Source organism: Asterias amurensis, chromosome 20, assembly GCF_032118995.1.
Source record: "Asterias amurensis chromosome 20, ASM3211899v1".
NCBI lineage: Eukaryota > Metazoa > Echinodermata > Asteroidea > Forcipulatida > Asteriidae > Asterias > Asterias amurensis.
In genome coordinates this window covers 4,057,825-4,080,923 of record NC_092667.1, presented here as the reverse complement: position 1 = coordinate 4,080,923, position 23,099 = coordinate 4,057,825, and the positions used below count along the sequence as shown (strand labels likewise).

Sequence of the window (23,099 nt, the reverse complement as noted above, 5' to 3'; positions counted from 1 at the left end):
CTCGAGCCGTTAAACGGGTCTCGACAGAAGTAGTTCATGCATACATTACAACATGATATCTCACCCTTGCCAAACGAAGAACATGAAAATGGTTCCGCACTTTACTTTTTCAAAACATTTCAAATCATTATGCTGTTGTTGAAATTAAGTGCTGGAAATGAACCGCCATCCTTGGAGCTTAAGTGTCTTTCGTCTCATGGATGTTGTTTTCTATTCGCGTCAAATAAAGATGTAATTATGCTGTTTTCAAACACCAAAAGGGTGCACTTTCCATTTGAATTGGATCGTTCATAATGCCATTTATCACAATAATCACCTCTCCGCTTTACCGTTTGGAAAGAAATTATTTAAATTTGCTAAGCCTCATGATTCAAAACCGTACAATGCATGTGAAATTTTAATTTATTACTTCATCTGTTCCGATCGGATATAACGCAATAAACACTCCTCATACGACCATCGCAAATAACCCTTTCTAACTGACATGCACAATGCACTTTCAGCATTTGACAAATCGGATGTAGTTTGCAATATCAACAAACTGTGTTCAATAGCCATGTCTTCACAGGTAGGTTAGAGTACTTTTACAGCCAGTGCCGCTTATAAGTGAAGGAGAATTAAATCCATAAGACAAAACTAACATCATATAAACACCTTAATGAAAATCAGATGACTGGACAGTTGACATATCACTAATCAAACAAGCTTTTACGTTCAGCATTGATTTAACAGGTTTTCCTAAAGGCTTTACATAGGCGTCATCGATGCTAATGACAAACAAGAACCTTTTCATAAAGTTCTTGCCAAATCTATAAAAAAAAACCGGATGATCATTCATTTTCTTTACACAAAACAGCCATATTGTATGTTGTAATATTCTATTGTACGGTACGACTTCGTTAAAAATGACACCCATTTCTACTTATACAATGATGACAACATTTCACGAGTTTGTATTTTGGTCAGTACAATTTTTACCACATATTTTTTCAGCTTGTTAAAATATATAGCCATTTTCTTTTATAAATCTTATTTCTTCTAAATGCGTCATTCAAAGCAAGACTAGTAGCAAAAAGGCTGGTTGTGACAACTTATTAGCAATATGGATCTACAGATCGAGGCTGGTTCCCTTTTACTCATAAGTACAAATGATTACCCATAATATACTCATACTGATGATTACCTATAGAAATTATGATAACCACGTCCATTCCACACATAGATATCCAGTTTTCCAAGAACACCACCAGGGTTCAATATGTGTTGCTAAGCGGACTATTTACACGAGACTAATCACGACATAATGAAAAACTTAATTGACTTCAATGCAGATTAATATCATTCGGCTTTACGCCACAGAAACTTAGCGATTACAAATCATCTGGTTGACAGGTTTACGCGTGTCTATATGCCATACGGTGGTATCCTTAACAAAGGCCCAATAATTGTATTAGTCATCATAGCAAATTAACATCAGATTCAGTAATGAAACAAATCTTTACAACCCTTTCCCCTTAATTTTTTACATTATTTTTCGAGTGTCAAGTTAAGCATAATTATTTCAGTCTTCAATGTGGCTCGTTTCAGATGAAATAAAATGTTTGTTGGAAGTCTTTCATTTCAATGTGCCGAGGTCAGATACACACAAGAGACACGAAGCCGTTTTAGGCCAATTCAAGTATACGTTTTGGAGAAAAAAATTGCGAGTACCCGTTTTGTATGTCACCAATATAGAGGCTTGAATGGCTCCATTTAATAACTTGAAGACCACATGACAAGAATGAAGGTAAGACGATTAACTAATTCTCAATTAATCAATTGTGGCCTTGGCCTGCTTCACCCTTCTTCCTTCTAGATACTGCGATTGTCTTGTTTTGCATCACGTCTTCTTCTTATTGTTTAATGAGTCATTAATACAAAAGTTGACTGGCACAATTCTTTAAAGCCATTATACACTTTCGGTACAGAAAAAAAGTTAAATAAGTCAGCCAATACAAGTATTATAACAGTACAGGCAAAAAAACGCATCATGAGGTTTGGAATTTTTTCATTAATTTCTCATTTTCATTCACTAACCTTGTGTGAATGAAAGATTATAATTATTTGGCAGTCTCTAGAATAAATGAATTTTATCTTTATACCGGACGTCGTATTTCTTAACAAAACTAACCAGTAACACATTCCTGCTTCGTCTTCAGTGTTCACCTTCTGGTTATTACTGTACACTTTTCGGGGTAAAATTCTTGCTCTTGTTTTAAATTTAAAAGCTGAAAATACATATTATTTGACAAACGTACAAGTACATTTCTTACGTTCGGGTTGGTTTACATTGTTTTGCCTCAAGATTAATTTCGAGACGCTGGGTGGCAGCAGCAAAATAGCAGTAAAGTTTCCAGCTGTGTAATTCTGAGCATGCGCTCATCTCCAAGAATAGATTAAACTCTTACCGTCTCCCTTTTTGTGATATATTAACAGGTAATTGATGTTTTCAAAGACTGTGCGATTTAATTAAGTGAACTCTTTAAACAAAGAGGCTTGATAAATGGAATATATCAACAATTCGTGTGTAGTGTCATCATTTTCGCTGCAAATGGAGGCAGGGTAAAGGTTTGTGTCAACGCACTGCTGGTTTATAAACAAAATTATAATGAAAGGTATAATTAAAGTAATAGTCTATCTCGTTATAGCGATCGCCAACGGACACCAACCCTCAGAAATTTGGGAACGATTCATGCATTAACGTTTTCGAAGAGAATCTTTTTTTTCAGAATAATTTATACTAACAACATCTGCATATTGTATGGTAACTTTTCTGGAGTATTTACCAATATTCCTTTTAAGCCTAACTTCAAATACGCTTATAAGATCTCAAGTTCAAATATTGTTTATGTTTGTAGATAGAGAAAACAAGTGAGAGACCTTCGGCATTGAAGGTTTGCCCGTCTGTAAAGCACGGCTTACAACACCCCTAATTCGATGGTGTGCCGTTGATTTCAACACGATCTCATCCGAATAGCTAATCCACACAGACACTACCACTCCACGAAGACCACTCTCTCCAGTCCCAGGAGGTTCTCCTCTTAAAACAATATCAAGAGGCTCATCGATGCTGCGACTGCATTTTTCTCTCGATTTCTCTACACCCCCCCCCCCCCCCGATACTTTTCACGTTGACAGAAAAATGAAAAAGGAACACCACCAAACAATGTCGCCACAGCGGTCTCAATCTTTTAAAATATGGCTTTTCTTCTAGGATTGTAAATGAAAGATCCTTGAAGGGATTAAAAAGGCTCGACCTTCGCTTCAGACAAAAGGAATTTCTTTACTTAAAATTCCCATTTTGGCCGAATTTCATCGTTATATAGATACCGCGTATAGATATGACATACCCAAGATGCCTTTCAAATATAACACATGCCAGAAATATGTAGGGTAAAGACACAATGGCCTTCATTGGTTTGTACGTCAAACTTCTTGACTTCGTCCATTTTCAAAGCCGAAGTCGAAGCCATTATGTAGACACCAATGTTAGCCGCAACAATAATTGACAGCTAGCGTCAACCGTTTTTCAAACAATATATTTCCTTGCCGCAGTGTAGAGTGTAGAGTAAATGCTGTTAAACAAAATCTATTAAGTATAACTACAATAATGATTGACAAAGAGTTGTTTGAACGATGGAAAACGAACATTCGGTCGCGTTATATTATACAGCGCTCCTCTGCGTGTTCATCAAGTCCCAAACGTGTGATGTTGTTTGAAATTACTAGCACAAAAACTTCAGAAAAATTGTTGAAAAAAGTACGCTTTGTTTGCACTCTTCACATGCATAAAGTGTGATTAAAAGAGGGGGGGTCGAAAGAGAAACCGTATTGAACACCAACAAGCATAACAACGGAGGAATCTAATTAATTCTGACACATTTTCATGCATCTACTTCAGCGGAACATAAGAATTAATTATTAGGCACCTGCTTGGAAATGATATTGCAAAATGGCTAAACAATCGGACAAAAGACTTTAAAAACTCGATTGATCCATTCTTGTTGTTTTAAAGGGTTAAGTGGGGACTGGTGTACGGCAATACTCTACTTCTCGGTTACGATTGGTTGAGGTTTATGTCCTGCATGGTTGACTCTAAACAAGCACCAGCAGATAGCAGGAAAGGAAGCACGTGTTTTAGTCAAGTAGACAAACTGTGGCAACCATAATTTCAGTACGTAAAACAATCGAAAGCTATCAGCTAAGCAACCAACCAACCATTTTTTCTAACACTCTTCTGTGTGGAATTGCATGCTGATCTTTAACATACACTTTAGAAAATTCAGGTCAGACTTGACCCAATCAACTCGTCTCAGGATGGTTTCAATTCGTCCCACGTATTTGGATACGAAACTGAACCCGTCCCAAGTCCTAAGATTAATCCTAAGTTATATGAAGAGTTTGGTGACATCGACGGCTGGACAGTTACCCCCCCCCCCCAAAAAAAAGAAGAGATTTCAACCCGGATTCTGCGTCAGCTTGACCCAATCGTGTGTTGTTGTTTTTTGACACAGATCTCTGGTCATTCATTGACACCGAACAAGAGGACACGAGCCCAAGTGCAGTATATGTTTTTTGTAAGCAAGTGAATATACAAGTTGTATCAGCCATCGTTTATATTTACTAGAGTAATTAATAAGCAGGGATCCAGTTTTGTAAATGCAACTCTAGCCAGAATCTTGCGCCTCTCTCTGACCGGAGTGACCTAATTTAAAAACCCTGTATTATGTTCTTACAGTGAAATCCCCAAGCTCGTGTATTCAATTTAACACAAAAGTTCTTTCCAACGTGCCAATTTGATATTGATGTAGTTATTCCTTATACAAAAGCGGGTCACGATACACACAGAAAGAGCTAGTCGGCTTTGGTTCAGATTGTCTGCGGCATTTCCTATCTGACCATCCATTACTTTTCCGAATGATTGTAGTGTCCGAGCATCTTTGGATCCAACAAGCAAGAAATTTCGGCAGAAATTAGCTTTTTAGGTTATTCATAAGTTCTGAGTGACCAATTTACAGTATCTTTATGTTATATACAGCGAAACAGAATTAAACGGCACAAATGTTACATTTGTAATCCTTCTACTTTGTGGACGATCCAGAAAAATCTCTGAGTCACCATGTCGATGGCTTTGAGAATGGATGACAAGACAGAGTTGTGAGGATTGAAATAATAGATGGGACAAGAGGACAGGCAGGGGAAGAATTTGTGTTGTTGTTTTCTCCATAATGAAAAGACAAAATGTCCCAAATGAACGACATAAATTTAACTGTACAATTTCGAACTAGTACCAATAACAGGGCTATCAAATCTAGCTTAGAGAGGTCAACTGTGTACAAAAAACCTAAAATGGTCCCTCACTGTAACAAGTGCAGTTCACAAAGAGCTGTAATCATCTTTCCAAGATGGTTAGGTTTGAGAGAGCAGAAATCAAAGGTAACCTAAGATGTGAACTTAAGAACCTTGAGAACATGATTGAGTGTGTAAACTTGCTGTATGACCGCAATATTTTAAGACTTTCATTGTTCAAAACCATATAGGCAGGTCGTTAAAACGGAATACGATAACTCACATTTCTCGAAGGTGTCCATCCATTCCTAGGAAAAACAAAATAGCACGCGGCATCCAGCTGCTCCTCAACTTCAAATATTTCAACTGGTCATCAGCTGATGAGCACGTTGTGAGCGACAGAATTCCCTCAACTCTTTCATCATTAAGAGACCTTCACTGACCGAGGTTCACTGTCGAATGCTACTAACCGCTCAGTGTGACGGCTTTGGTATCGTGTGCGTGGTTACTCTACTCGCACGTCCGGCCGCGTGTACCTCCTCCTACACACGCAGTACATCCTGAAAGCATCTCACGCGGCAGCCGTCGGCAAATGTTTGGTTTAAAGAGAGAGAAAAACAGACGGCTATTTAACGACGCGTTTTGTGTGAGAAACGTACTACAAACTGGTTCTTAAAAGAACGAGTGGTTCCAAAACTCGACGTTTCGGTCATTTTGACCGCCTAGATATTTTTTTAGTCTTTTCCGGGTTTTCCGAAAAGTCCGTTGCGACAATTTTAGTTAAGGTTATTTACCCCTCGGAAAACAACATTTGTATTCAAAAGTTGTTTTCAGCTAAGATTTGTTATTGCAATGTCCTTCGCAACTCGATTAAAGAGTCTTAAGTTTAAACCATATTTCAAAGGGACCAAAAAGGTTGTGTGACTTGTCTTTCGTATGACGCATGAATAAAAAGTGACAAGTCAAAACCTTTTTATGGTATATGTTCAGGAATAATGATTCTGCCATGATTCTTCGAAAAGAGAATTAGGGAGGATTTTCTCTTTTCTACTTTTCATATCATTAGCCTTTGTCGGCGTTTTAATTTGAGATCATCCACTGTACAGAGTATTTTACAAATAATAATGGGCTTTGTTTAACATTTCTTCCCATTAATACGTTAAGCTTACGGTTCTGAGACACGCCAAATCTGCAATATTAAATATCCACACAACTCAGGATTTGCTGTGAAACAGTGCTGTTACCATGTTCTCATATGATTTGGGGTTGAACCAATGACCTCATAATTAACGTGCTGGCGCTCTACCAAAACTGAACAATCTAGGGGACTTTGGATAGCATGTACGGGAGCAGACTTATTACCAGTGCTTATTACCAGGTAAATTTCCATTGTTTACGTTGTTCTTATGCGCACTTTACCGAGAACTATGTAATGTCCTGGTAAGCGTCCCAAAAGTCCCCTTTAAACATTCACTCATTAATTTGACAAACATTACAGATCACTTTGCTCGAATACACTTTGTAAAAAATAATAACGAGTGTAATTTTGTCGAACCGTCCCCGCGACTCAGGGAAAGTTAACGTGTAAACCCCATTCGGATTGAGTCTGAGCCCCTGGCATATTACTCCACCTGAAACATACTCCGGTACTTTCTTATAAGTTCGCGGTACGATTACGGAAAGCCCCTTTGTGTTATGCAGGTGATCATGATATTAAAGGCGATAGGGTAAGTCCTTTGGGGTTGTGCACGTTTTGTATCATATAACGAGAAGTTTAAAGAAACAATTGACGTCATCACATCGAATAAGATATTTAGAACTTCAGAAAACGTATCTAAAAATTTGACTCAAATCAACTGCATCTGATCAGCCGACTGCATTTTCATGCATTTTTGTTTTTACGCAAAGAATATCCACTCATGAAATAGCTAAGAGTATTTTGCCTTCCTGTATTTGTATGCACTGGGGACAAAGAGATTTGAACTCTATTCTGGTGTTGGTAAAGTACCCACTTGAACAGGTGTATATTATTTGTTACAGTTGTCCCCGTTTCCTCCTTCCCCTGGATGCCGAGTCGGGTACCGCGCGGTCCGTACCCCCGTCCAGGGTAATAATCATACACTTCAAATTGCCTCCCAAATCGAGAAGGGGGAATAATCAGGCGCGTTTCTTTTCTCTGTGTTTTCGATCACCGCTGATGTTATTAAGTGGTGAGACTGAGATGGTCTACGGCGAGGGAGCGAGCATTTCTCATTACTAGGGGGTGGGCTCTTGGTTGGAGCACACCCCGGTGATTTCTTGTGATGACCCGGTGAAGATGTGCGACTCGAGTCCGTGGAGATTATTACTAATAACGCAGTACTCGACCAGGTTAAGGGTCCACGAAGTTCGGTTTATTCGTATTCTGGTGGCTGCACTTTTAGAGCAAAGATTTATTAAACATCTTATGATTAAATTTAAGAACAAATTTGTATAGTAGGCCTACGCTTTTTATTTGTGACAATAAATATATGGGAAAAAAACTGAAGCGTTGAAAAATGTCACACGACTGTGCTGTCGAAATGTTTCAGGCAGTCACGTGCTTGTTAATAAGGGGTGATTGAACCGTTCCATTGATGCCAATTATGTAGCACTTATCATGTGAAAATATGTTTAAAATGCAAATATAAAACAATTAAGATTTATGCATATTTTATCATTAGTTTTAGAAAATATTTTTTTTTTTTTTAGTTTGTATCATTTGTATACATGTTGCCTATGTCTAGTTCGCTATTTTAATTTATAATACCCCTTAGCAATATTCTGCCTTTTCATTGGTTTAGAGCGCGTCATATGATATGTCTTAGTTTTAGTGCATCGGTTTGCCGTGTGATAGTGCGTCGGTTTTCCGTGCGCTAGTCCGAAGACTAGCACACTAGCTTCGCCTCGGGAAAATAGAACGCTCCGGGGATCACATCGGGAGTCATAGTTTTAACCATAGCAGACGAAGCAGTCAATATTTGTATAATATACAGTGCTACTCGCCATCGATAGATAGCGCTTTGTTCCGAATTCTTCTAGCCAGTATTTCAAAAATTCAGGTTGAATCATCCAATAGAAGTGTGCGATAAGGCATCTGTGTGATTTTTGTTTTAAGTGTGTTATACGAAACTAAACTTCAAACAAGTTGTTTTTTGTCTAACTGCCATTCAGACTTGATTTTGATTTAAAGTGCAGAACTATCTTCTTTAGTTCACAGTGATAGTTTTTCATAGTATAATCAAAGTATAAGAAATTGTATTGAGCTTCGATCGCAATAGTTGTTACGTTCACGTCAGTGTCAATCCTCCACTGACAAACGTTCTATCGGAAATATTACAACATCAAAAGCCAAGGAAGTAACATTTAAAACGTATAGCACAGCACGCTTATTTCAATATCCGCGGTCAAAATCAGCCCAATATGAACTAATGCATCCTTTGTCGTTGTTTCCACTGGAAATTTATTTTACACCTTGTTTGATCTGTTCCTGTAGACAGTATGACACCAAGAAGCGGTTTTCATTGCAAGACACTTTTCATTTGGAGTGATATTTTTGTCGGCATTTTTTTCCAGAGCAGTCGAGCAGTGAAGTGAAGCGAGTAGAACAACAGCAACGAAGCAGGCGGCTAAAAAATTACAGATTTTTTTTCTCTACCTAATGAGACGTTAAAATGCTTGCAGTTCAAATCCTTAATTTGGGTGAGCCAAGCTAGGGGCTTTCGCAACATCACCTACAACGGCTTTGACAAGAAAAAATCCTGGATGTGAGATCAATACTTCGTTGTTTCTACAGTCAAAACGGTCAAAGACCGACGAAAAATCTTGATCCTACCTAAATCAACCACTTCTGCGCCACATTTCAGGTCATTACGTTCTAATTTAAAAAGCGAGTTGGTGGGCAGGTATCTGTAGAAAAGGGGAAACAGCAAATCACTCACTTTACCCTATGAAGTACACAATGCTGTAATTTAAAGAACATCTAGATAACGAAGTTGACATGTTTAATATATTCACAGACCATATGTTTTTACCGCCACTAATTTTAACGTCGTTTGGGGGTGTATTGTACGCACTTAATGTATTTCAAGGCTGGGTGCATCAAAGTGTTAATCAGATAATCACAGTAAAAGCAAATATTGGCAGACCCACGAGGAAGGTTTCTTTTTTAAATGAGTCTAGAACGAGATCTCCATTTAACGGTAAACGATCATTAACCAAAATATTTATGAGGAATCTTTCAATAAGGCTAAAGGCCCTCAGCAAGGATTTCGAGGTATTTAGGACAATTAAGATCAGGAGAGGAAACGTCTGTTCAGTTTTTGTCTTGAACTGTGGTAGATGTTATGTGAGGGAAAGATAAATATAGGTGAGTTCAAAAGTGCAGAAGTACAGGGATTTATCAGGACAGTTTGTCGTGAGGTTTAAACCCTTACATGACAATAAATAAGACTGAGGTTATCACGTCTCTGATGATCGAACATGGGATAAGAGAAAACATCAAATGATCAAATGGTGATTAAGCACCATACCAAATCAAATATTGTGTATATCTCTCTGGTTACGAAAAGAGCCGATGGTATACAGATCGACGTTTCCGAACCGAACCGAACCGAACCGAACCGAACCGAACCGAACCGAACCGAAACGAAACGAACCGAAACGAACCGAAACGATACAGACAAGACAGACAAGACAGACAAGACAGACAAGACAGACAAGACAGACAAGACAGACAAGACAGACAAGACAGACAAGACAGACAAGACAGACAAGACAGACAAGACAGACAAGACAGACAGACAGACAGACAGACAGACAGACAGACAGACAGACAGACAGACAGACAGACAGACAGACAGACAGACAGACAGACAGACAGACAGACAGACAGACAGACAGACAGACAGACAGACAGACAGACAGACAGACAGACAGACAGACAGACAGACAGACAGACAGACAGACAGACAGACAGACAGACAGACAGACAGACAGACAGACAGACAGACAGACCGACAGACCGACAGACAGACAGACCGACAGACAGACAGACCGACAGACCGACAGACCGACAGACCGGCAGACCGACAGACCGACAGACAGACAGACCGACCGACCGACCGACCGACCGACCGACTGTCTGTTTTTTGTTTTTTGTTTGTTTGTTTGTTTGTTTGTTTGTTTGTTTGTTTGTTTGTGTGTTTGTTTGTTTGTTTGTTTGTTTGTTTGTTTGTTTTACTGATATATATTTTCACAGAAAAACATAATGCGTAGTTCCAATGCACGAACAGTTATATTTATTAAGTAGACCATTTCTAGTTGATGCAACCGCTACAACGAACGGTGTTAAATTCAGCCAACGATGAAACTGGTCTTTTCGTTTATGATAATGTTGGATTACATAAAGTGGTTACACTACCAGCAACTATTTTGTTTGTTTTACTGATGTATATTTTCAAAATAAAACATAATGCGTAGTCCCAATGCACGAACAGTTGTAATTATTAAGTAGACCAAACAAACAAACAAACAAAACACTCAAAAGAATATTTGTATGCATGTGATAAAACTTTAAAGGATCATTACAGAATGGTTTTTGCTAACAAAACAGTTGCTGGTAGTGTAACCACTTTATGTAATCCAACATTTTCATAAACTGACAAATTTGTAGTTTGTGATCGATTGGACATCTGGGTCACGAGAAAATAGTAAAAACCCGACTAAACATTTTGCATGACATCCATTCAAAAAAAAAATGAATTAAACGATCACCAAGCGATAAACTCCAGACGGGACAAAGTTGTATTCATTTCTCATAAAGTATTACATTTCGGACATAATTAATTCACGGGATGTTTTCTACAATCATTATCATCATTAGACCGTGTAAATTTGATGTTACTCTGCGATCCTCACGATTGTTTTCTTACCAATTAGATGTATTGTTCCTTTAAAGTTTCAAAGTGTACTCACCCCATGACTCGTTTACGCACACCAACAGTTTGGTTTACCACTTGCTGCGACAATGCTCCTATTCCATATCTGCTAATTGTGTCCCACCATCTCACGGTGTATCACGTGTGTCTGTGTTTTGATGTAATACAATAAAAAAGAGAAGATAAAACAAAATCATTAATACCGTAACTCGCTATTTGTGCACAGAGAAAATAAAAAGTTCGACGGATAAATTTGACCCAAAATCTTTGCTCAATCTAAACAAGTTTAGCATCATTGGAAAGAAAATTTTCAAGGGCTTTGATCTCGTACTAAACTTAGTGCTATGGTGATTTTCAAAGCGCGGTTAGAGGCAAGGGAGTGGAAATTGATACAACGTATACAAACACACGGCGCAGTCAGGAATCCAACCCAAAATAGTAGTCATTCAAAAAATAGGCCCGGACAATTAAAAACTTTCAGCTACGCTCTGGAATAACTCTGGAACGAAAAATGCTAGAGAGATGCAGTTTGTACCTTAGTAGGTTTAGGGCGACCTGCATACTTCTTGATAGAAAAAAGCTCAAGTAGGCGGGGTTGCTCAGAAGCGATTTCAACAGCCTCCACTATGGGAGTTTTGTGCACAGAGCTGTCGGAGAGAAAAACAAAATGTACAACGGGTAATTTCGATCCCAGTATCATGCTTAATCTTCAAAATTTTACCACAACAGGATTGTCATGTTCAAGGGCTTTCCTCTCGTAAAAAATTTAATGCTCTGACGATTTTTAAGGCGGGGCCAGATGCGATGGCGCGAGCAGGCACCCATTAGAAATTGACGTACACTGTGCGTGTATACAGCGTAAACAAAGACACGGCGCAGTCAGGGTTCCAACCAACAATAAGGGGGGTCATTAAAAAAAAAAGGCCGGACAATTAAAAACTTTCAGCTACGCTCTGGAATAACTCTGGAACAAAAAATGCTAGGGAGATGCAGTTTGTACCTTAGTCATGCTGGCATATTCCTGCGTCCATTTTTTAAAGGTTTAAGGCGACTTGCACACTTCTTGATAGAAAAAAACTCAAGTAGGCGGGGTTGCTCAGAAACGATTTCAACAGCCTCCACTATGGGAGTTTTGTGCACGGAGCTGTCGGAGAGAAAAACAAAATGTACAACGGGTAATTTCGATCCCAGTATCCTGCTCAATCTTCAAAATTTTACCACCACAGGATTGCCATGTTCAAGGGCTTTCCTCTCGTACAAAACTTAATGCTCTGACGATTTTTAAGGCGGGGCCAGATGCGACGGCGCGAGCAGGCACCCATTAGAAATTGACGTACACTGTGCGTGTATACAGCGTAAACAAAGACACGGCGCAGTCAGGGTTCCAACCAACAATAAGGGGGGTCATTAAAAAAAAAAGGCCGGACAATTAAAAACTTTCAGCTACGCTCTGGAATAACTCTGGAACAAAAAATGCTAGGGAGATGCAGTTTGTACCTTAGTCATGCTGGCATATTCCTGCGTCCATTTTTTAAAGGTTTAAGGCGACTTGCACACTTCTTGATAGAAAAAAACTCAAGTAGGCGGGGTTGCTCAGAAACGATTTCAACAGCCTCCACTATGGGAGTTTTGTGCACGGAGCTGTCGGAGAGAAAAACAAAATGTACAACGGGTAATTTCGATCCCAGTATCCTGCTCAATCTTCAAAATTTTACCACCACAGGATTGCCATGTTCAAGGGCTTTCCTCTCGTACAAAACTTAATGCTCTGACGATTTTTAAGGCGGGGCCAGATGCGACGGCGCGAGCAGGCACCCATTAGAAACACAAGTCAATGGGAACTACACAACCATACACAAGTCAATGGGAAACTACACAACCATACACAAGTCAATTGGGAAACTACACAACACTACACAAGTAAAACGGAAACTACACAACCATACACAAGTCAATTGGGAAACTACACAACACTACACAAGTAAAACGGAAACTACACAACCATACACAAGTCAACGGGAAACTACACAACCATACACAAGTCAATGGGGAAACTACACAACACTACACAAGTAAAAAGGAAACTACACAACCATACACAAGTCAATGGGAAACTAAACAACCATACACAAGTCAATGGGACACTACACAACCATACACAAGTCTAAGGGAAACTACACAACCATACACAAGTCAAAGGGAAACTACACAACCATACACAAGTCAATGGGACACTTCACAACCATACACAAGTCAATGGGAAACTACACAACCATACACAAGTCAATGGGAAACTACACAACCATACACAAGTCAATGGGACACTACACAACCATACACAAGTCAACGGGAAACTACACAACCATACACAAGTCAAAGGGAAACTACTCAACCATACACAATCCAACGGGAAACTACACAACCATACACAAGTCAACGGGAAACTACACAACCATACACAAGTCAATGGTAAACTACACAACCATACACAAGTCAATGGGACACTTCACAACCATAAACAAGTCAATGGGAAACTACTCAACCATACACAAGTCAATGGGAAACTACACAACCATACACAAGTCAGTGGGAAACTACACAATCATACACAATGCAATGGGAAACTACACAACCATACACAAGTCAAAGGGAAACTACACAACCATACACAAGTCAATGGGAAACTACACAATCATCCAGAAGTCAACGGGAAACTACACAACCATACACAAGTCAATGGGAAACTACACAACCATACACAAGTCAATGGGAAACTACACAACCATACACAAGTCAATGGGAAACTACACAACCATACACAATGCCATGGGAACTACACAATTCAATTAAAAACCTGAATACATACATTCATAAAAAAGTAGGTTTGTATCATAAAATAGTTTAAAAAGAGAATTACAACTATAAACTAAAACATTCTTGATAGAAAAAAGCTCAAGTAGGCGGGGTTGCTCAGAAACGATTTCAACAGCCTCCACTATGGGAGTTTGGTGCACAGAGCTGTCGGAGAGAAAAACAAACTGTACAACGGGTAATTTCGATCCCAGTATCATGCTCATTCTTCAAAATTTACCACCACAGGATTGCCATGTTCAAGGGCTTTCCTCTCGTACAAAACTTAATGCTCTGACGATTTTTAAGGCGGGACCAGATGCGACGGCGCGAGCAGGCACCCATTTGAAATTAACGTACACTGTGCGTGTATACAGCGTATACAAAGACACGGCGCAGTCAGGGTTCCAACCAATAATAAGGGGGTCATTCAAAAAATAGGCCGGACAATTAAAAACTTTCAGCTACGCTCTGGACTAACTCTGGAACAAAAAAATGATAGGGAGATGCAATTTGTACCTTAGTCATGCTGGCATATTCTTGCGTCCATTTTTTAAAGGTTTAGGGCGACTTGCACACTTATTGATTGAAAAAAGCTCAAGTAGGCGGGGTTGCTCAGAAACGATTTCAACAGCCTCCACTATGGGAGTTTTGTGCACGGAGCTGTCGGAGAGAAAAACAAAATGTACAACGGGTAATTTCGATCCCAGTATCCTGCTCAATCTTCAAAATTTTACCACCACAGGATTGCCATGTTCAAGGGCTTTCCTCTCGTACAAAACTTAATGCTCTGACGATTTTTAAGGCGGGGCCAGATGCGACGGCGCGAGCAGGCACCCATTAGAAACACAAGTCAATGGGAAACTACACAACCATACACAAGTCAATGGGAAACTACACAACCATACACAAGTCAATTGGGAAACTACACAACACTACACAAGTAAAACGGAAACTACACAACCATACACAAGTCAATTGGGAAACTACACAACACTACACAAGTAAAACGGAAACTACACAACCATACACAAGTCAACGGGAAACTACACAACCATACACAAGTCAATGGGGAAACTACACAACACTACACAAGTAAAAAGGAAACTACACAACCATACACAAGTCAACGGGAAACTAAACAACCATACACAAGTCAAAGGGAAACTACACAACCATACACAAGTCAAAGGGAAACTACACAACCATACACAAATCAATGGGACACTTCACAACCATACACAAGTCAATAGGAAACTACACAACCATACACAAGTCATAGGGAAACTAAACAACCATACACAAGTCAATGGGACACTACACAACCATACACAAGTCTAAGGGAAACTACACAACCATACAAAAGTCAAAGGGAAACTACACAACCATACACAAGTCAATGGGACACTTCACAACCATACACAAGTCAATGGGAAACTACACAACCATACACAAGTCAATGGGAAACTACACAACCATACACAAGTCAATGGGACACTACACAACCATACACAAGTCAACGGGAAACTACACAACCATACACAAGTCAAAGGGAAACTACTCAACCATACACAATCCAACGGGAAACTACACAACCATACACAAGTCAACGGGAAACTACACAACCATACACAAGTCAATGGTAAACTACACAACCATACACAAGTCAATGGGACACTTCACAACCATAAACAAGTCAATGGGAAACTACTCAACCATACACACGTCAATGGGAAACTACACAACCATACACAAGTCAGTGGGAAACTACACAACCATACACAATGCAATGGGAAACTACACAACCATACACAAGTCAAAGGGAAACTACACAACCATACACAAGTCAATGGGAAACTACACAATCATCCAGAAGTCAACGGGAAACTACACAACCATACACAAGTCAATGGGAAACTACACAACCATACACAAGTCAATGGGAAACTACACAACCATACACAAGTCAATGGGAAACTACACAACCATACACAATGCCATGGGAACTACACAATTCAATTAAAAACCTGAATACATACATTCATAAAAAAGTAGGGTTGTATCATAAAATAGTTTAAAAAGAGAATTACAACTATAAACTAAAACATTCTTGATAGAAAAAAGCTCAAGTAGGCGGGGTTGCTCAGAAACGATTTCAACAGCCTCCACTATGGGAGTTTGGTGCACAGAGCTGTCGGAGAGAAAAACAAACTGTACAACGGGTAATTTCGATCCCAGTAGCATGCTCATTCTTCAAAATTTACCACCACAGGATTGCCATGTTCAAGGGCTTTCCTCTCGTACAAAACTTGATGCTCTGACGATTTTTAAGGCGGGGCCAGATGCGACGGCGCGAGCAGGCACCCATTAGAAATACAAGTCAATGGGAAACTACACAACCATACACAAGTCAAAGGGAAACTACACAACCATACACAAGTCAATGGGACACTTCACAACCATACACAAGTCAATGGGAAACTACACAACCATACACAAGTCAATGGGAAACTACACAACCATACACAAGTCAATGGGACACTACACAACCATACACAAGTCAACGGAAAACTACACAACCATACACAAGTCAAAGGGAAACTACTCAACCATACACAATCCAACGGGAAACTACACAACCATACACAATGCCATGGGAACTACACAATTCAATTAAAAACCTGAATACATACATTCATAAAAAAGTAGGGTTGTATCATAAAATAGTTTAAAAAGAGAATTACAACTATAAACTAAAACATTCTTGATAGAAAAAAGCTCAAGTAGGCGGGGTTGCTCAGAAACGATTTCAACAGCCTCCACTATGGGAGTTTGGTGCACAGAGCTGTCGGAGAGAAAAACAAACTGTACAACGGGTAATTTCGATCCCAGTATCCTGCTCAATCTTCAAAATTTTACCACCACAGGATTGCCATGTTCAAGGGCTTTCCTCTCGTATAAAACTTAATGCTCTGACGATTTTCAAGGCGGGACCAGATGCGAAGGCGCGAGCAGGCACCCATTAGAAATTGACGTACACTGCGCGTGTATACAGCGTATAAAAAGACACGGCGCAGTCAGGGTTCCAACCAACAATAAGGGGGTCATTCAAAAAATAGGCCGGACAATTAAAACTTTCATCTACGCTCTGGAATTACTCTGGAACAAAAAATGCTAGGGAGATGCAGTTTGTACCTTAGTCATGCTGGCATATTCCTGCGTCCATTTTTTTATGGTTTAGGGCGACTTGCACACTTCTTGATAAAAAAAAGCTCAAGTAGGCGGGGTTGCTCAGAAACGATTTCAACAGCCTCCACTATGGGAGTTTTGTGCACGGAGCTGTCGGAGAGAAAAACAAAATGTACAACGGGTAATTTCGATCCCAGTATCCTGCTCAATCTTCAAAATTTTACCACCACAGGATTGCCATGTTCAAGGGCTTTCCTCTCGTACAAAACTTAATGCTCTGACGATTTTTAAGGCGGGGCCAGATGCGACGGCGCGAGCAGGCACCCATTAGAAACACAAGTCAATGGGAAACTACACAACCATACACAAGTCAATGGGAAACTACACAACCATACACAAGTCAATTGGGAAACTACACAACACTACACAAGTAAAACGGAAACTACACAACCATACACAAGTCAATTGGGAAACTACACAACACTACACAAGTAAAACGGAAACTACACAACCATACACAAGTCAACGGGAAACTACACAACCATACACAAGTCAATGGGGAAACTACACAACACTACACAAGTAAAAAGGAAACTACACAACCATACACAAGTCAATGGGACACTACACAACCATACACAAGTCTAAGGGAAACTACACAACCATACACAAGTCAAAGGGAAACTACACAACCATACACAAGTCAATGGGACACTTCACAACCATACACAAGTCAATGGGAAACTACACAACCATACACAAGTCAATGGGAAACTACACAACCATACACAAGTCAATGGGACACTACACAACCATACACAAGTCAACGGAAAACTACACAACCATACACAAGTCAAAGGGAAACTACTCAACCATACACAATCCAACGGGAAACTACACAACCATACACAATGCCATGGGAACTACACAATTCAATTAAAAACCTGAATACATACATTCATAAAAAAGTAGGGTTGTATCATAAAATAGTTTAAAAAGAGAATTACAACTATAAACTAAAACATTCTTGATAGAAAAAAGCTCAAGTAGGCGGGGTTGCTCAGAAACGATTTCAACAGCCTCCACTATGGGAGTTTGGTGCACAGAGCTGTCGGAGAGAAAAACAAACTGTACAACGGGTAATTTCGATCCCAGTATCCTGCTCAATCTTCAAAATTTTACCACCACAGGATTGCCATGTTCAAGGGCTTTCCTCTCGTACAAAACTTGATGCTCTGACGATTTTTAAGGCGGAGCCAGATGCGACGGCGCGAGCAGGCACCCATTACAATTTGACGTACACTGTGCGTGTATACAGCGTATACAAAGACACGGCGCAGTCAGGGTTCCAACCAACAATAAGGGGTCATTCAAAAAATAGGCCGGACAATTAAAACTTTCATCTACGCTCTGGAATTACTCTGGAACAAAAAATGCTAGGGAGATGCAGTTTGTACCTTAGTCATGCTGGCATATTCCTGCGTCCCTTTTTAAAAGTTTAGGGCGACTTGCACACTTCTTGATAAAAAAAAGCTCAAGTAGGCGGGGTTGCTCAGAAACGATTTCAACAGCCTCCACTATGGGAGTTTTGTGCACAGAGCAGTCGGAGAAAAAAACAAAATGTACAACGGATAATTTCGATCCCAGTATCCTGCTCAATCTTCACAATTTTACCACCACAGGATTGCCATGTTCAAGGGCTTTCCTCTCGTACAAAATTTGATGCTCTGACGAGTTTTAAGGCGGGGCCAGATGCGACGGCGCGAGCAGGCACCCATTAGAAATTGACGTACACTGTGCGTGTATACAGCGTAAACAAAGACACGGCGCAGTCAGGGTTCCAACCAACAATAAGGGGGTCATTCAAAAAATAGGCCGGACAATTAAAAACTTTCAGCTACGCTCTGGAATAACTCTGGAACAAAAAATGCTAGGAAGATGCAGTTTTTACCTTAGTCATGCTGGCATATTCATGCGTCAATTTTTTAAAGGTTAAGGGCGACTTGCACACTTCTTGATAGAAAAAAGCTCAAGTAGGCGGGGTTGCTCAGAAACGATTTCAACAGCCTCCACTATGGGAGTTTTGTGCACAGAGCTGTCGGAGAGAAAAACAAAATGTACAACGGGTAATTTCGATCCCAGTATCATGCTCAATCTTCAAAATTTTACCACCACAGGATTGCCATGTTCAAGGGCTTTCCTCTCGTATAAAACTTAATGCTCTGACGATTTTCAAGGCGGGACCAGATGCGAAGGCGCGAGCAGGCACCCATTAGAAATTGACGTACACTGTGCGTGTATACAGCGTATAAAAAGACACGGCGCAGTCAGGGTTCCAACCAACAATAAGGGGGTCATTCAAAAAAAAGGCCGGACAATTAAAAACTTTCAGCTACGCTCTGGAATAACTCTGGAACAAAAAATGCTAGGGAGATGCAGTTTGTACCTTAGTCATGCTGGCATATTCCTGCGTCCATTTTTTTATGGTTTAGGGCGACTTGCACACTTCTTGATAAAAAAAAGCTCAAGTAGGCGGGGTTGCTCAGAAACGATTTCAACAGCCTCCACTATGGGAGTTTTGTGCACGGAGCTGTCGGAGAGAAAAACAAAATGTACAACGGGTAATTTCGATCCCAGTATCCTGCTCAATCTTCAAAATTTTACCACCACAGGATTGCCATGTTCAAGGGCTTTCCTCTCGTACAAAACTTAATGCTCTGACGATTTTTAAGGCGGGGCCAGATGCGACGGCGGGAGCAGGCACCCATTAGAAACACAAGTCAATGGGAAACTACACAACCATACACAAGTCAATGGGAAACTACACAACCATACACAAGTCAATTGGGAAACTACACAACACTACACAAGTAAAACGGAAACTACACAACCATACACAAGTCAATTGGGAAACTACACAACACTACACAAGTAAAACGGAAACTACACAACCATACACAAGTCAACGGGAAACTACACAACCATACACAAGTCAATGGGGAAACTTCACAACACTACACAAGTAAAAAGGAAACTACACAACCATACACAAGTCAATGGGACACTACACAACCATACACAAGTCTAAGGGAAACTACACAACCATACACAAGTCAAAGGGAAACTACACAACCATACACAAGTCAATGGGACACTTCACAACCATACACAAGTCAATGGGAAACTACACAACCATACACAAGTCAATGGGAAACTACACAACCATACACAAGTCAATGGGACACTACACAACCATACACAAGTCAACGGAAAACTACACAACCATACACAAGTCAAAGGGAAACTACTCAACCATACACAATCCAACGGGAAACTACAAAACCATACACAATGCCATGGGAACTACAAAATTCAATTAAAAACCTGAATACATACATTCATAAAAAAGTAGGGTTGTATCATAAAATAGTTTAAAAAGAGAATTACAACTATAAACTAAAACATTCTTGATAGAAAAAAGCTCAAGTAGGCGGGGTTGCTCAGAAACGATTTCAACAGCCTCCACTATGGGAGTTTGGTGCACAGAGCTGTCGGAGAGAAAAACAAACTGTACAACGGGTAATTTCGATCCCAGTATCATGCTCATTCTTCAAAATTTACCACCACAGGATTGCCATGTTCAAGGGCTTTCTTCTCGTACAAAACTTAATGCTCTGACGATTTTTAAAGCGGGGCCAGATGCGACGGCGCGACCAGGCACCAATTAGAAATTGACGTACACTGTGCGTGTATACAGCGTATACAAAGACACGGCGCAGTCAGGGTTCCAACCAACAATAAGGGGGTCATTCAAAAAATAGGCCGGACAGTTAAAAACTTTCAGCTACGCTCTGGAATAACTCTGGAACAAAAAATGCTAGGAAGATGCAGTTTGTACCTTAGTCATGCTGGCATATTCATGCGTCAATTTTTTAAAGGTTTAGGGCGATTTGCACAATTCTTGATAAAAAAAAGCTCAAGTAGGCGGGGTTGCTCAGAAACGATTTCAACAGCCTCCACTATGGGAGTTTTGTGCACAGAGCTGTCGGAGAGAAAAACAAAATGTACAACGGGTAATTTCGATCCCAGTATCCTGCTCAATCTTCAAAATTTTACCACCACAGGATTGCCATGTTCAAGGGCTTTCCTCTCGTACAAAACTTGATGCTCTGACGATTTTTAAGGCGGAGCCAGATGCGACGGCGCGAGCAGGCACCCATTACAATTTGACGTACACTGTGCGTGTATACAGCGTATACAAAGACACGGCGCAGTCAGGGTTCCAACCAACAATAAGGGGGTCATTCAAAAAATAGGCCGGACAATTAAAACTTTCATCTACGCTCTGGAATTACTCTGGAACAAAAAATGCTAGGGAGATGCAGTTTGTACCTTAGTCATGCTGGCATATTCCTGCGTCCCTTTTTAAAAGTTTAGGGCGACTTGCACACTTCTTGATAAAAAAAAGCTCAAGTAGGCGGGGTTGCTCAGAAACGATTTCAACAGCCTCCACTATGGGAGTTTTGTGCACAGAGCAGTCGGAGAAAAAAACAAAATGTACAACGGATAATTTCGATCCCAGTATCCTGCTCAATCTTCACAATTTTACCACCACAGGATTGCCATGTTCAAGGGCTTTCCTCTCGTACAAAATTTGATGCTCTGACGAGTTTTAAGGCGGGGCCAGATGCGACGGCGCGAGCAGGCACCCATTAGAAATTGACGTACACTGTGCGTGTATACAGCGTAAACAAAGACACGGCGCAGTCAGGGTTCCAACCAACAATAAGGGGGTCATTCAAAAAATAGGCCGGACAATTAAAAACTTTCAGCTACGCTCTGGAATAACTCTGGAACAAAAAATGCTACGAAGATGCAGTTTTTACCTTAGTCATGCTGGCATATTCATGCGTCAATTTTTTAAAGGTTAAGGGCGACTTGCACACTTCTTGATAGAAAAAAGCTCAAGTAGGCGGGGTTGCTCAGAAACGATTTCAACAGCCTCCACTATGGGAGTTTTGTGCACAGAGCTGTCGGAGAGAAAAACAAAATGTACAACGGGTAATTTCGATCCCAGTATCATGCTCAATCTTCAAAATTTTACCACCACAGGATTGCCATGTTCAAGGGCTTTCCTCTCGTATAAAACTTAATGCTCTGACGATTTTCAAGGCGGGACCAGATGCGAAGGCGCGAGCAGGCACCCATTAGAAATTGACGTACACTGCGCGTGTATACAGCGTATAAAAAGACACGGCGCAGTCAGGGTTCCAACCAACAATAAGGGGGTCATTCAAAAAATAGGCCGGACAATTAAAAACTTTCAGCTACGCTCTGGAATAACTCTGGAACAAAAAATGCTAGGGAGATGCAGTTTGTACCTTAGTCATGCTGGCATATTCCTGCGTCCATTTTTTTATGGTTTAGGGCGACTTGCACACTTCTTGATAAAAAAAGCTCAAGTAGGCGGGGTTGCTCAGAAACGATTTCAACAGCCTCCACTATGGGAGTTTTGTGCACGGAGCTGTCGGAGAGAAAAACAAAATGTACAACGGGTAATTTCGATCCCAGTATCCTGCTCAATCTTCAAAATTTTACCACCACAGGATTGCCATGTTCAAGGGCTTTCCTCTCGTACAAAACTTAATGCTCTGACGATTTTTAAGGCGGGGCCAGATGCGACGGCGGGAGCAGGCACCCATTAGAAACACAAGTCAATGGGAAACTACACAACCATACACAAGTCAATGGGAAACTACACAACCATACACAAGT

At 40.3% G+C, this 23,099-nt stretch overlaps 1 protein-coding gene across 2 annotated transcripts in view; it reads right to left on the bottom strand.

Moving 5' to 3' along the window:
• LOC139952628 (orexin receptor type 2-like) overlaps positions 1-5,766 on the bottom strand; it is a 42,889-nt gene extending 37,123 nt beyond the window's left edge. For both annotated transcript variants that reach the window (XM_071951828.1, XM_071951829.1), the window contains exon 1: positions 5,612-5,766. The gene's annotated coding sequence lies outside the window, so the exon portion shown is untranslated. The remainder of the gene's footprint in view (positions 1-5,611) is intronic.
• Between the last annotated feature and the right edge of the window lie 17,333 nt (positions 5,767-23,099).